We start from the raw sequence: 15,484 nt of genomic DNA, 5'->3' as shown, positions 1-15,484 counted from the left end.
GTGCCCAACTCGGTCACCACCAACATCCCTTATGACTGTATGGGGAGTGGCTCTAGGACACATCCCCGGGAGAGGTACATTACCTCCGAAAGACATGTTGAAGTCCTAACCCCCGGGACCTCAGAAAGCAACCTTGTTCATGATCAAAGCCACTGAAGACAGAATTAGTTAAGATGAGCTTACGTAAGAGTACGATGGGCCCCTAATGCAATCCGACTGCGGTCCTTATTAGAAGAGGGAAAGTTACTAGGGGAGGGAGAGACACACGTGGACGATGACACGTGGCAGAGATTGGAGTGCTACAGCTCTCAGCCAAGGACTGCCGAGGGGTGACATCTACCATCAGAAGCTAGGAAGAGGCAAAGAATTCCACCCAGAGTCTTAGAGCAACGACAGAGACTTCTCTGAACAATTGGGTCTTAAAATTTTCTGAGCAATTTCTCTCGATGAGGAATACTGGTGGTTTGCTTCATGCTTATATAGATACATGCTGTGAGATAGTCATCTACCTTGCTTTCTTTCCACCTGTCTGTCCTTCCATCCATCATCCATCCATCTATCCCCTCATTCTACAGACTTTTATTGGGTACCTATTCAGTGCTGGAGTCACAATAATAAAAAAGACCAACAGGTCTTTGCTGTCATGGAACTCATTGGTGGGGAAGAGAGACGTGAGTAATTACTTAGTTGCAGGCATGGTAAGCTCTGTAAAGGAAAAATGCAGTGCTTAAGTGAACAAAGGTGACACGGAAGCGGAAGCTGGGACTCACCGAGGAGACGAGTGCAGGAAGAGCCCCCCACCCAGGGCAGGACAGGAGAACAGGCGTGTGGAGTCTGAAATGGGAACCCACTTGGAGCTCATGAGGAAGTGAATCCAAGGTGGCCCCGCTGGAACCGGGAGAGGACGGAGAATGGCCTGAGTGAGGCATGACCTAGCGACTGTCGGAGCTGACATCTTCTGTGTGCTCCCGGGGGGACGCCTGGGCAGTCAAGCCCTACACCCGCCTGGGAGTGGGCACTGGTTCCAGCCCAGCCCAGGGGGCTCCCTCACTTTACGGACTGAAAAATGGGCACAGCAGCACCCACCCATAAAAACGTGAACAATAATACAAGACCCCTGGCAAACCTCAGGGCTTCCTGGTGGTGGTGGTGGTGGTATAATTGTATAAATCCATCTGTTTTTTTTTTTTTTTTTTGTCATTATTCAAAAATCCCACAAGGTAGTATAGCACGCGGCAAAACCCAAAGGCTTGGCTCCACTCTGCATCTGCCAGTTGTGGTCTCCCTGGGGCTCTGTAAGCTGTGCAGGCTGCTCTCCCGGCCCCAGGGCCTGACTCTGAGCCGGGAAAGGTGGCGCCTTACAGAGGAGGCAGCAAAGAAGCCACGAGGTCAGGTCCCCTCCCCAGGTCACACCGTGTACGGGGCAAGAGGCCGGGGGAAAAGGCAGGCTTCCCACCTCTTGGTCTTCTGCCAGGCACATTGGAGGCAGCCCAGGGAGGACTCCTTTTCCCTGTAATTGGGAGGACCACTGGGAGCTGATTCCTCCCCAGTAGAGTCACGGAGGGGAGGGGAGCACTTGGCTGGGGGTGGCTGTCACGCAGGCGGTGGAAGCAATCAGCTGGCCACTGGGTTCTGTTTCTCTTGGGCTGCTCCTGTGCTCCTGGGGGGCAGGGTGGGGGGCAGCAGGGAGAGAGAGAGGGAGAGAGAGAGAGAGAGAGAGAGAGAGAGAGAGAGAGAGAAGCAGAAGGTGAGTACCCGATCGAGGCTGGGAGAGCCGGCCTGCAAAGCATCCACTCAGGGCTGTCAATAACTGGGTTTTACGGACGCCCGGACTCACAGGCCAGAGCTTAGTGCCTCTCCATCGATTTAACTATCATTTCAGGTCCACAGCTCACAGCAAGAAAGCAGCCTCCATAAAACCCCACATTATGCTGCCTCCCTCCTTGTGTAGGACACGGCATTCCATTAGGAAAAGCAGACTACTTAGAGGACAGCGTGATGGATGAGCCTGACGTTGTAATCTCACCGAGCAATTACGGGGCTGTCCTATTAGAGCGCGACACCCCGGTACACACGTAAGATTCCGTGATGTTTGCCGCTGGGAAGGCGGAGCGCAGGCCGGCGAGCCCAGTGCCCGGCCCCGCAGGGAGCATGTGGGAGCAGCCTCGGAAGCCCTTGGAGGATTGTGTTTCAGAGAGAGAGAGAGAGAGAGAGCGCTTTCCCTGATCTAATTTCGGAGTCCAAACAATGAAAATTAATTCCTGAACGAGTATTTATTGAGTGCCTACTACATCCAGATCGTGGGTTAAAGACAGGCTGCAGCTGTCAGCCTCACGGAACTTTTGACCTGCTTAAGGCAAATACAGCTCACAGATCACAGATAAAGGCCAGGAGATACCGACAGGTGATCGGTATGCAGACAGATAAATGCGTGGATACAAAGATAGCTACATTGATACGTATGTACACACACATTGATACAAAGAGGTATAGGTGCATACATAAATATGTAGATGGATACGAAGGTAGATACATAGATTTGCAGGCAGACAGGTGGGAGGGTGGGTGGATGGATGGACAGATGGATAAACAGATAGATGATGGTAGATAGAGAATCAGTAGTCACGGCAGCCTGAGCTCATTGCCAACTAAGTGACTCGCACCTTTGCAATGCTGGGCAGAGCTAGCCAGCAGGTGATCCGCGATGGACGTCCCTCCTTATTCTTGGCATCTGTTAGGGGTTGACTTCCCCGCCCTCCACCCCACTACCTCCAGGATGTACGTCGAAGCCCTCAGCCCCCACCCAGCACCTGTGAATGTGATCCGTGCAGATGGCTGAAGCTCCAGTGAGGCCCTCGGGGTGATCCGTGCAGTGACTGACATGCTTATAAGGACAGGGGTGTTTGGGCACTGACGCACACCGAGGGCAAGGCCAGGTGAGGACCCCCACGGAGGGCAGATGGAGGAAGAGGTCGGAGTGATGCCGCCACAAGGCACAGAACTCCCGGGCCAGCAGAGGCTGGAAGAGGCAAGGAGAGGTCCTCCCCTGTGGCTCCGGAGGGGGCACGCCTGCCCAGCGCCCGAGAATATATGGATGCTCTGTCCAGCCACCCAGTTGGAGGGATTTTGCTGCAGCAGTCCCAGCACAGGAAACACGGCGTTGTATTTATCCCAGCTCAGGTCTGTGCTCGGCACCCTCCCTGACACAGTGGGCCAGGCGGTGCCACCAGCGGGGTCCATGTTGGCACCTGAGGTGACACGTGGTTGCTCTTCCTGCTCTGCGGCTCAGAGGGCCGTCAAGGAAGGCTTCTGGGTCAGGCGGTGCGGTCAGGCTTTGAAGCGCAGCTAGGTTACAGGTGGGGAGCACGCAGCCGTGGTCTCGCTGGATTTTGAGACGGGCCAGGGTTATCTAGCTCCATGTCCCATCCTATCTGACCTGCGGACACTGGTGAGGTCCCCTGAGGGAAGCTCTGTGGACACACCTGCAGTGCGCACACTCGCACACGTAACACACATGCACCTGCTCACGCAGAGGAAGTCTATCCCAGGCATGCTCATTAGCCGCTAACGTTAATCATCCCTAATGCTCGCATCCCAAATACCAAAGACTTTCTATGTGTGCTATCTATGAACACACCCCAAAAATAGTTCCCTGCAGATAAACACTGGAGCCTGGAGCCCGGCTGATTGCAATTTGAGTTGAGTGAAGTCGCCCCAGGAGCCCTTGGGTGCAGCCGAGGCAGGAGTTGTAACACAGGCTATCAGTAAGGAACGAAGAAGTCCCATTCCCAGCCAAGGCCTCGATGCTCTGCCCCCAGGTCTTCCACAGCATGGGGCTGCCTGGGAGTCGGCCCCTAAACTTGGCAGCTTCGGCTGAGGGACCCTCACTCGTGCCCCTGGGCTGCGGTGGGCCATTCAGCTGTGTGTGTGTGTGTGAGAGAGAGAGAGACAGAGAGAGAGAGAGGTATGGCTACAAACTTGCACCACTGAAGGAGTGCCTTGAACAGCCATCCGCCTCGCTCTGCGTCCACTGCCCTGGGCACCTGATGCTGGCCACTCACTTGATTTATTCATCACAAGGATACGAGGGGAAGAATTACAGGAGTGTGTCGCTTGCTCCCTGCCCACTGCCCACAGGCAGGATGTCCCGGTGTCATCTTGTCGTGGGTTGAACGGTAGCCTTCCAAAAGGTGTGTCCTGGTCCTCACCCCTGGGGAACTTGTGAATGTGACCTTATTTGGGAAAAGGGTCTTACAGATGCCATTAAGTGAAGGGCCTGGAAATGAGATCATCCTGGATTATCGGGCTGGCCCCTGGATCCGTCGACAAGTGTCCTTATAAGGGACACACACAGCAGGCCATGTGACGACCCAGGCAGGAGGCACAGTGGTGCCGCCAGGAGTCCAGCGAGTGCCTGGGGCAGGACCTCCCCCAGAGCTCAGTGCTGCACTGTGAGAGATGCCATTTCTACTGCTTCCAGGCACCAAGGTTGCGGCAATTGGTGATGCAGGAGATGGATGCACATTACTTGTTGCATTAATGGAAAATGTGAGCCAAGCAGGGGAAAAAAAACACCCTGGAGGAGGCAGCAGGATTGGGACCATAACAACAGCAAGGAACTGCATTTATTGAGCTTTTACTAAGGAACAGCTCCCTGCCCACTTCAGAGAAGACAGAACCGAATGGGAGCCCGGCCAGGCGACCCCAGAGCTGCGGGTAGCCAGCTGCCCCCGGCCAGGCGACCCCAGAGCTGTGGGTAGCCAGCTGCCCCCGGCCAGGCGACCCCAGAGCCCCCTCCCAGGAGGGAGTGGCATCACCTTAGGAAGGGAGAAGGGGGAAGAGGGTGAGAGCAGGTACCAGGGGACTTCCACAAATCTGTGGGAAAAGAGAGTTAAAACACAAGTTTATCTTCGGCGCAACACGTGATTTGAAGTCCACGCGTGATTTGTTCTAATAACAAACACTTCCTGTGACCTTTGGGAAGACACTCCCACCCCATCACTGAATTTGCATGGCATAATGGTGTGGGTTTACAGGATGCTGCTGTACTGCAAATTTCTCTTGAATGTATTTGCCTTTAAATATCCGTGGCTCGCTGGAGCTGGGGGCGGGGAAATTGAAGCAGTCTGTGTCTTTGATCCTTTCTCGGAACAAAATGTGGCCAGTTTAGCCGTCCGTGGGGGCTCTGCCGAAGGACTGCACGCTTCCAAGCCAAGTTGGGTCTCGGCCACGGGGCTCTGGAAGCCAATTTTCTGAATTAATCACAAAATTGTTCCATAGTTGGTGTATTTACTGCAAAGCTCATCTTCGGTTGCTATGCATACATAACGGTTGCAGGGCCAGGGCAGGGGAGGGGGTGAGGTTTTGGCCTAGCAGTTGGGCCGCCTGCATCCCAGATCCGAGCGCCCAGGTTTGAGTTCCTGCTCCTCTCCTGATTCTGGCTTCCTGCTGAGCTGCACCCTGGGGAGCATCAAGTGACGACTCAAGTCCTCGGGTTCCACTGCGCACCTGGAAGGCCTGCACTGGGGTCCTGGCTCCCGCTTTCAGCCCTGCCAAGCCCTGGCTGTGGCAGGTGTTTGGGAGGGGCCGGAAACAAACCAATAGGACCTCTGTCCTCTCTGTCTCTCAAATAAATATGGGGACCAGAAGCATGGGACAGGGCTGGCTGAAGGTGGTCAGACTCATCCCAGGGACGCACCTGAACTGGCAGCTGGGGGGCTAACATGGAGGTATGAAATGGCCCCGGCCTACCCCAGCCTTTTTAGTGTGGGAGACATGCCCCAAAGCTGCAGGGCCTTCCCACCGTGCAGAAAAGGTGACAACACGGCCAGCAGCACTTGCAGGACGGTCGCACCCTTTCCTGCCTGTGCCAGTCCCAGGGCAGACTGGGCCCCTCTCTACAAGGCCGCCCCGGAGAGCTCATGGCAAAACGCTTCGCGATCCCCGCCTGGCTTGTCCATCACGAGCATTTGCCCACTGACTCTCTCTGAAGTCTCCGTGTGTCTGGAGACCCCACCCCCCACCCCGGAGAGGAGCGACATCCGGGACCCCCTGGAGCCTGACAACGCCATCTTCTTAGGAAACAGGGTGTTCACGGATGTGATGGAAGGGTCGGGATGGGCTCACCTGAGATTAGTCTGGGCTCTAAGTCCAGTGACAAGTGTCCTGAGGAAGACGGCAAAGGACTCCCAGAGGCGCCCAGAGGACGAGGCCCCATGAAGACGGAGGCAGGCGACACAGGGAGGCAGCCACAAGGCAAGGACTTCCGGAGACCCCAGGAGCTGGAAGAGGCGGGCAGGCAGGATCCTCCCCCGGAGCCTTCAGGGAGCCCAAGGCCCTGCTCACACCAGATTCCGGACTTCCCGCCTCCACCACTGCGAGAGAAGTTTCTGTCGCTTGTGTCACCGGCCCTGGCAGCCATGGGAGACTGAGCCAGCCCCTGCACCGCCGGCCATGCTGCCGTCACCAGCGGCGGGGACAGGATTCCCCATGCAGTCTGAAAGTGAGGATGACGCGAGGCCTGGGACGAGCCGCAGTGTGCGAACAGGGAGAGAGGCAGGGCCAAGGGGAGGTTTGGGGACACCGACTGGGTCAGGGTGATGGGTGCAGGCCGGGCAGGGAAGCCGCAGAGTGCTGGAGGGACCAAGGGCAGAAAAGCCCTGGCCTCTCAGGGAGCTTCGCCGGGGCAGGCTGAGGAAGGGTGAGCCGATAAACAGACCCTACTGGAGGAGCCCAGGGGGGCCCAGGGCCGCCGGCCGGGGCTGGACCTCAGGGCCCAGGCAGCCATTCTTCAAGGAAGCATCTCTGCCCCGGGACAGCCCTCACCTTCCAGGAGATTCTTAGCTACTTTCGTCCTGTTGTTCAGCTTCTCCAGAATTCCAGTCTGGGAGCTATATGACCTTTGGCCACTGCGCCCACCGACTGGGCCTCCATTTTCCCATCTCCAAAATGGGGGTGATAATATCATTTGCCCCAAAATCATGCAAGGGGTTATTTGAGACAATACATGGCAGGTGCTTCACGGAGTTCCTGGCATTAGTGAGCATTTGCTTTGTTAGCTGCTGGCATTATTATTATCACAGCGACTGTGTCCATGAGTTGTGTTTCTCCCACCAGCTTTTGGGTGTTGATTGAGGGGCTGTGCCTGGCATGGTCCTGTGTGCTTACTCGTTATTGTTTTTTAATTAATTTAAGACATAGACAGAGGGAAAGAGATATTTTCCATCTACTAGTTCACTCCCCAATTGGTCACAATGTCCAGGCCAAAGCCAGGAGCCTGGAACTCAATCCAGGTCTCCCATGTGGGTGGCAGGGACCCAGTGACTTGAGCCATCACCTGCCGCCTCCCAGGGTCTGCATCAGCAGGAAGCTGGAGCCAGGAATCGAACCCAGGTCCTCCAATGTGAGATGCAAACAACTTAACCACTCGGCTCAATGCCTGCTTCCCACGCGTGATTTGAACTCTTGGTAACAGCGACAGGAGGAAGTAATTACGAACATGAGTGTGCTTCACGGTCTTCATGGGAAATGGACCACAGAGAAGTTTGCTTTCGTGCCCCCAATTTTTGAAACCCAATGCAAAGTTATTTTCCCCCCATTGGATTTTCCACGAACTTTTTGAAGCCCCCTTCATATTATCATTTTACAGATTGGGAAACTGAGACTAGGGGCCGCTCAGGCAGAAGGCAAAGGCAGGATTCACGCTCAAATCCAGTCGCCCCCAGAGCCCAGGCTTTCTCCTGCTTCACCTGGTGGCTCCCGGGATGAAGATCGTATTTCTAATAGTCCTGTGTCTGTTTCGTTGTGTATTGGAAAGACACTGGTTTCCTATTCACAATAACTATACATTTTATCACATATATTACGTAGCACATATTATATGAAAGATTAGTGTATTTTCTTTTTTTAAAAAAAGATCTATTTATTTTATTCGAAAGGCAGAGTTACAGACAGAGGGAGAGAGACAGAGAGGTCTTTCATCTGTTGATTCACTCCCCAAATGGCTGCAATGGCTGGAGCTGGGCCAATCTAAAGCCAGGAGCCAGGAGCCAGGAGCTTCTTCCAGGTTGCCAACGTGGGTGCAGGGACCCAAGCACTTGGGCTATCTTCCATTGTCTTCTCAGGCCATAGCAGAGAGCTGGATTGGAAAAGGAGTAGCCGGGACTCGAACCAGTGCACATATGGGATGCCGGCACTGCAGGTGGTGCCTTTACCCGCTACACCACAGCGCCGGCCCCAGTGTATTTCATTTTAAAATAAACTTATTCCTGAAGCAGCTCTATTCACAATAGTCAAAAGGTGAAAACAGGTCAGATGTCCATCAAGGGATGAATGGATCAGCAAACCATGGTCTCTCCTTACACGGGAATATATTTAGCCATAAAAAAAGAGAAGGCTCTGATCCGTGCTACAGCACCCATGTAACCTTGAAAACAGTATGCCAAGTGAAAGCCGACAGACACAAAGTACAAATATTGCTTGATTCCACTCAGCCAAAATACCCAGCGTAGACAAACCCACAGAGATACAAAGCAGAGTCATGGTTGCCAGAGCTGGGAGGGAGGGGCCTGGGGGGTGACAGCCTCCTGGTTGTGGGGTTCTATTTTGGGTGATGAAAATGCTTTGGAACCAGACAGAGGTGTTGGTTGTACAACACTGTGAGTGCCACCGACTGGGTCACTTAAAAATAGTTATTTTTGGCCGGCGCCGCGGCTCAATAGGCTAATCCTCTGCCTTGCGGCACCGGCACCCCGGGTTCTAGTCGCAGTCGGGGCGCTGGATTCTGTCCCGGTTGCTCCTCTTCCAGGCCAGCTCTCTGCTGTGGCCCAGGAGTGCAGTGGAGGATGGCCCAAGTGCTTGGGCCCTGCACCTGCATGGGAGACCAGGAGAAGCACCTGGCTCCTGGCTTTGGATCAGCGCAGTGCGCTGGCCACAGTGCCGCCGGCTGCAGCGGCTATTGGAGGGTGAACCAACGGTAAAGGAAGACCTTTCTCTGTCTCTCTCTCTCTCACTGTCCACTCTGCCTGTCAAAAAATAAAAAAGTTATTTTTAAGAGAATGCCAGCGTCACCTCGATACATTTAGAAAATTAAGTCTGAAGAAATAAATGCACGCTCTAAATAAAAACACGAAGTGCATGACAGCACGCGGGAACTGCAGACATGGTGCACATCATGCAGGTGGCGCTTGGAAAATACGGTACCGTATTATCTGCCGCGGGCGCAAGACAGTCAGCTAGGGGCCAAGTGAGCGTCTTGCCTCCTTTGTTATTTTTTTCCCCTGCAGCCAGCTCAGTGCTTGAAAAAATGCTTGTTGAGCTCGGCTCAGCCCGGCTCAGCCCGGCTTAGTTAATTGAGTTAGGGCGAGCTGAGTCGCATTGAGTGCACCAGCTGGTGGGCCTGGAGGCGGTCCAAGTGGAAGACGTTGAGAATTCACGCTAATTCAATAAGCCGCCGCCACGTAACGAGGCTCGGTAACGAGACCGGTGCCTCTCCTCACCTGACTCACCTGCGTTGCGTGGGCAGCATATGAGCCGTGCCCACATGCTAATACAGCAGTTTGCTCCCTGTAATCCCTTCTGTGTGTGAAGACACGAGAGAGAGAGACAGAGAGAGAGGGAGGGAGAGAGAGAGAAAGGAAAAGACAGGCTCAGCTGGAGGCCCCTGTGAAATAGACAAAAAGGGCCTGAAGCCGGCAGAAACTTTCTGTCCTTGTACAGGAACTGCCCACGACCGGCAATGTTCTGCCAAGCGCTCGCCACACGTCGAGTGCAGCAACGTCATTAGGAGCGCCTTCTCGCCGGCGTTGTGGCACAGCGGGTCAGGCCCCCACTTGCGACGTCAGTGTCTCCCATCAGGCAGCCTGGCTCGAGCCCCAGCGGCTCCACTTATGACCCAGCTTCCTGCTGATGTGTCTGGGAAGGCACAGAAGGCTGGCCCAAGTGCTTGGGCTCCTGCCCCCACGCGGGAGACCCTGAGGAAGCTCCTGGCTCCTGGATTAGGCCTGGCTGAGCCCTGTCTGTTGCAGCCAATTGAGGAGTGACCCAGGGGTGGGAAGATCCATCTGTGGGACTGCAGGTGCAAAGGGCAGCCGGTGGAGATCCAGAGCCGCGGTGTCGCAGACTTGGGAGGCACTATGTGGCCGCATGGCCTTGGTCCAGTCCCTGCCTCTTTCTGAGCTGTTCTGTGAATGGGTGGGAAGACAAGGGCTCCAGAAGTCACTGGTTTCAAGCTGGGGAGGCCTCTGTTTAAATAAATGTGCGTGGGGGCCTGGGGTGAGGCATTTGACACAGCCCATACCAGAGTGCCTGGGTTCAGGTGCCAGCGATGGCTCAGGGGGCGGGATCCCTGCCAACCTGTGGGAGTCCCGGTTGGAGCTCTGGGCTGGCCCAGCCCCCATCGTTACAGGCATCTGGAGAGTGAACCAGCTGATGGGAGCTGTGTGTGTGTGTGTGTGTGTGCCTTTTGAGTAAATAAAACAGCAGGCATACATGGGAACTGAATATACAAATGGACACAAGAACCGTGGGCTGGTTGGACGGGGCGTCCCATAGCCACAGGGCCCCAGCAGGGGACCAGCAGCATCCAGGAGGCATGATTTGCAATCTCTAACAACTGGACTGAGTTTGTGCAGCAGCGGTGGGACTGGAGGCAGAGCAGGAACTGGGGCAGGCGGGGTCCCGAGGTGGCCCCAAGCAGGAAGACCAGGCACCACGCAAAGCCGTAGGGCAGGCCCGTTCTCCCCTTTGTGACAAGAGCACCCTGGCTTTTTTTTTTTGGGTGGGGGGCAGCTCATTCTCACTCTGACCGTGGGCTTTGACTTGGTTTTGGCCGTGACTGGAGCCTGGGCCCTCAGCTCCTTCCATCCCCTGGACCAGAATCACCACCGGTAAAACAAAGGGGAGCTGAGATGGTCACAGCTCACTGGCCCTATCCCCAGGACTTTTACCAAAGCCATCAGGAGGAAGGTTGGGTTTCACCCTGGAAAGACTTAAGACAGGTGGAGCGAGCCAGTCTGCACATGAGGCCAACACAGGGGACCACAGAGCCCAGGAGATCACAAGAGGCAGATTCCTGAAGACAGAATTGCAGGCCTGGATCCAGCCGTGCCTGAAGCTTTCAAAGCCCCTGCTTCTCAGCTGAATAATCCAGTACCTTTCCAATCTGGCTCAAGTCCACCGAAGCTGGGACTCAGTCACTTTGCAACCGAACCTCATGATCAATACACATGGGCAAGTGACTGAACATTAAGTTTCTGTTTCCTCGCCTCTCAGGCGTCTCTGGATATCTACAAACCTTACCTGTCAGAGGTCTATGAACACGTGTCATGTCAGCAGCCACAGGACGTTAGCCACCTTGAATTAGCACATTTGAACATTTGTTAGCTTTAAGGAGCCCAAAACAAGGATTGGTTAATATCAGTACACCTTGTTCTCTAAATGAGGGTGGAAGGCCACATGTATGCCCCATTAAAATCACAAAATGGAGACAGCAGGAGGCCACGCGTCAGCCAGGACACACCAGGGGTGCGAGAGAGGCCCCTCTTTTGGAGTTTTCTGTGATGGGGTGCGGGTGTTTGCAAGTGGCTGGGTTCCCACAGCTCTGCAGCCAGGGCCGAGCCTGAGCAAAGCCCCTCCGTCTCTTGAGGCCAAGGCAAGACCACCTGACCCCTGGTTATCTTAGGAGCAGAAGGCTTGGAGGCCCAGGCTCCACCGCTGTATAGCAAAAGAGAGCTCGCAGCCAGCCTCACTCGCGGGCCAGCCCCGTCCCTGGCTCTCACCCGCAGAGTGGCCCGGGAGGGCTGTCCTGGGGACTGTTTGGGAACGCCACTGCGGTTGACTTAAGAACCCTTGAAATCACAGCCATCGGACAAAAGTGCCACCAGAGGGGGGGATTTCCCACGGAATTTTTTTTTTTTTTTTTTTTTGCAGCCACTCAAATGTTTCATTTCCCGTTGTTCGCCAAGCCTCAGCGGTCAGCTCTACGGCAAACACGGGCTGCTTTCCACCCAGGACTCCACAGTGCTGGCACTGGCAGCCCCTTTGTGTGGCGAGGCTGGTGTTGGCGGGGCTGTACCGGCTCGGCCAGGGAAGAAGGGTCTGTGAGTCGGACAGCAATCCGAGCGGGGGAGCAGCCCGCGTGGCTGCCACCTCATTCACGTTTATAGAAAGAAGTCTTTTCATCCAGATACGCGCGATGCATCCCTCCCGGTTCACTCTGCAAACATGAACTTGAATCGCTTCTTTTCCTGACCCACACTGTGTCAATGGAATTCTAACTTGTATTCCACGCATTACTGTTCAGAAAAGATCATCCTGATTGATTGATTGATAAACTGAAGAGCACCTGGTTCTAATACTTTTTTAAGTTGTATGGGTGGGGGTTGGGGGAGACAGAGAGAAAGAGAGAGAGAGAGAGAGAGGGAGGGAGGGAGAGAGGGAGAGAGGGAGAGAGGGAGAGAGGGAGAGAGGGAGAGAGGGATCCTCCCCATCGACTGGTTCACTTCCCAAATGCTTCGCAGTTCTGCAGCTGGAGCCAGAGCTCAGAACACAATCCAGGAACCCCATGGGGTGGAAGGAACCTAATTAACGTGAGCTTCATTGCTGCATCCCAGGTCTGCCCTGCTGGGAAGCAGGAGTCAGAGCCAGAGTCGGGTATCAACCCCAGGACCCCCGCGTGGGACCCAGGCATCTTAACACCAGGCTAAACGCCCTCTCCGTAAAGCCACCTGTTCTGAGGCCAGCACTGCACGGGGCCTTTGGGGGACCCCCACAGGCACGGGCCACCGCATGGCTGGGCGCTCAGTCCAGGGATGTTGAGCTGTGGGGTAAGCAGGTGTTCTGGGCAGACAGGTATGTGGGCACCTCCATTCCACACGGTCCGAGTGCACGGTGTATGCACAACGCCAGGCAGGGCTGGGGACCCATGGCATTACCTGCTCGCCCGGGAGCAGGAGGAACAGACGGATGGTTCTGGGCTCCAGACGGTTCCACTGGCAAAAGTTTACGCCGGGGGCACTTGGAATGTCACCTGAGCAGCACCTGTACTTGCAAACACCCTTTCTTTCTTTTAAAAAAAATTATTTATATTTGAGAGGCAGAGGCAGAGAGAGGTCTTCCTTCTGCTGGTCCACTCCCCAAATGGCTGCAATGGCTGAAGCTGCGCCAATCCAAAGCCAGGAGCCAGGAGCTTCCTCCGGGTCTCCCATGCGGGTGCAGGGTCCCAAGGACTCGGACCATCTTCTACTGCTTTCCCAGGTCATAGCAGAGAGCTGGATCGGAAGTGGAGCAGCCGGGATTAGAACCAGCGCAGGCGGCAGCTTTAACCGCTATGCCACAGCGCCTTCCACAGGGCAGAGGTGACCCTAGCAGCCAGCTTCATTACGTAGCCACCCCAAGCATTCGTTCAGGACGGCGCCAAGGATGTGCTGAGCAGAGGCGGGTGTGGGGGATGCGGCGGGGAGCCCACGCCCAGTTTGCTTTTTTGGGGGTTCCCCTTCTAGGGAGGCAGGGAGCCACCGCACAGAAACATTTGCAGGATCAGAAAGACAGGAGCAGAGGGACACAGGCTGAGCCTGAGCCTGCCCCTCGCTCACCCAGTTCCCCTGGATGCCAGGGGCAGTAGGGGTGCAAATGTGGGTCGTGAGGTCTGGGGGCCCCCAGAGCCCTGTCACTGCACCCCAGCAACACCATGCCAGGCGCTCAGGACTCATCTCCTTGGTCCCCCCGGGGGAAGGAACCCAGACCTGGGGAAGACTGGCTGGTGTGAGGTCACACGCCCAAGTCCAAGGCAGAAGCAGAGCAGGGCAAGGCGGCCATTTATTTACCCTGAGCCGCACTGCAGGACAGTGCAGAGGAAACACAAGTGGGAAACCCCTCCAGGAGGGAAAACGGGCAGGTCTCAGAAAGCCGGGATTGCAGAAGCCTGTAATACAGAGCGGGAATCCAGCTCACGTCTCTGCCAGGGGCTTTCTGAAGCCGTGAGGACCAACATTGATCAGCACCGCGGATGACACCCCAGCCATCACGGTATTCCTGCAAAAGAAAGCCCATTTTCCAGATGAGAAGACCGAGTCCCTGCTGCACCCAATTGCACAGCAGCAGGACCAGGACGAAAGCTCCAGCAGCTGCCCGGCTCTGCCCCGGGGGAAGCTGGATGCCTGGGGAGGTGGCCCTGCTCACCCACTGTGTCGACTTCCCCGAAAGACACCCCCCCCCCACGCCCGGGGCTTCGTCCTGCGCAGGCCCGCGCGGCACCATAAATGCAGCCTGGGAGTGCGGCGGCCGAGCCAGGCAGTAAATGATGGCACTGTCGGTCGTACACGACTGTGGGAACAAACGTAGACCCTAATCACCGTGCTGTACCGGGAGAGAGACATTTGGCAAATGAGATTCCATTTTCACATTGGTTTGTGCTGAGCATATAAATTTCCTGCGGGCCGGCCAGCGTTGGGGATGTGTAATTGATTGCCTGCATTATAATAAACAAGCCGTGACAGGTGATCGTTCATCATATCCCGCTCAACGTTCCAGCGCACCCACAAACGGAGGGGGCGAGGGGACGGGGGCGCGGGGCGCGGGGTGGGGGTCGGAGGATGGCGAATTCCCGACAGACAGCAAGCCGGGCGCAGAAGGCGAACGCAATGCCTGCCATTCCTCTGATTATCTAACTTGTTCTTTCCGGCCTTCGCCCCACGACCACCACCCTCCCCCACCGCCCCCCACGCGGCCCGGGCGAGGCACCGCGCAGGCTCCTTCCGGGAGCCGGGGGCACAGCGAAGGGGTGGGGGCGCCTGGGGGAGGAGTCGTCTCGTTGTAGCCGCAGCGCGCGGGATAGCGCAGGGAGGGCGCGCGCGCGCGCGCGTGCGGGGCTCCGCTTCGCTCGCGCACTGCGACGCCCGCGACCGGGTGCCTAGGAGCCGGTCTCTTTAAATGCATTTCTTTTTTTTTGTTTTTGTTGTTTGGGATACAAGCGGAAAGTTCCCTTTATTGGACAAACGCACGGGATGCGAGCTGGCGCCCGCCGTGACCCCGCGGTCGTCCCCCGCAGCCCCGGCCCCTGCCCCGCGCCAGGCCGCCCTTGGCCCCCGGCTGGGGGTCGCCCGGGAGCGGCCGGGAAGCGCCCTCCTACGCAGGCGCCTGCTCCGAGGCCCACGGCAGGCGGAAGCGCCTGGCAGCCGAAGGGCAGAAAGACAAATGGAGCGCGCGCGAGCCGGCGCACGCGTGAAATGAGCACTTACAGCATGCCAAAGCCAGGGCCGCGGCGCGGAGCTGAGCGCAGAGGGGGCCTGCCCGTGTCCCCGGGGTCTCCCCTGGGCCAGAGCCCACGCCACCCCACCAAGTGCCTCCTTGCCCCTTCCAGGTACCGGGTGCTTACCGCGGGTGGGAGCCTCCAACCCGGGCAGCAGGGCGCCGAGGGGGGCGTGGCCTGCGCTAGCGCTAGGGGCGGGGCCGGGGCGGGGCCTGCGCTGGAGAGGGGCGGGGCATC

At 56.4% G+C, this 15,484-nt stretch overlaps 2 long non-coding RNA genes across 6 annotated transcripts; both read right to left on the bottom strand.

The window, feature by feature from the left end:
• Positions 1–4,594: 4,594 nt before the first annotated feature.
• LOC149119837 (uncharacterized) lies at positions 4,595–6,374 on the bottom strand. The gene is made up of 2 exons (XR_016227214.1): positions 6,127–6,374; positions 4,595–5,237 (listed from the first exon to the last, which is right to left on the bottom strand). It is a non-coding gene; the product is annotated as an uncharacterized LOC149119837 (long non-coding RNA).
• A 1,521-nt stretch (positions 6,375–7,895) lies between these two features.
• Positions 7,896–15,459, bottom strand: LOC103351750 (uncharacterized). Of its 5 annotated transcripts, none has more exons than XR_011385125.2 (3): positions 15,374–15,459; positions 13,824–14,031; positions 7,896–13,268 (listed from the first exon to the last, which is right to left on the bottom strand). It is a non-coding gene; the product is annotated as an uncharacterized LOC103351750 (long non-coding RNA). The 5 variants fall into 5 exon arrangements; XR_016227210.1 differs by having other exon boundaries at positions 7,896–8,137; XR_519470.5 differs by lacking the exon at positions 7,896–13,268 and having other exon boundaries at positions 13,798–14,031.
• Between the last annotated feature and the right edge of the window lie 25 nt (positions 15,460–15,484).

The sequence above is a fragment of the Oryctolagus cuniculus genome, chromosome 21, assembly GCF_051225735.1.
Source record: "Oryctolagus cuniculus isolate XC-2025 breed Fujian yellow rabbit chromosome 21, ASM5122573v1, whole genome shotgun sequence".
In the NCBI taxonomy this organism is placed as follows: domain Eukaryota; kingdom Metazoa; phylum Chordata; class Mammalia; order Lagomorpha; family Leporidae; genus Oryctolagus; species Oryctolagus cuniculus.
Note: the sequence above shows the minus strand (reverse complement) of the source record. Positions and strands in the feature narration are given on the sequence as shown.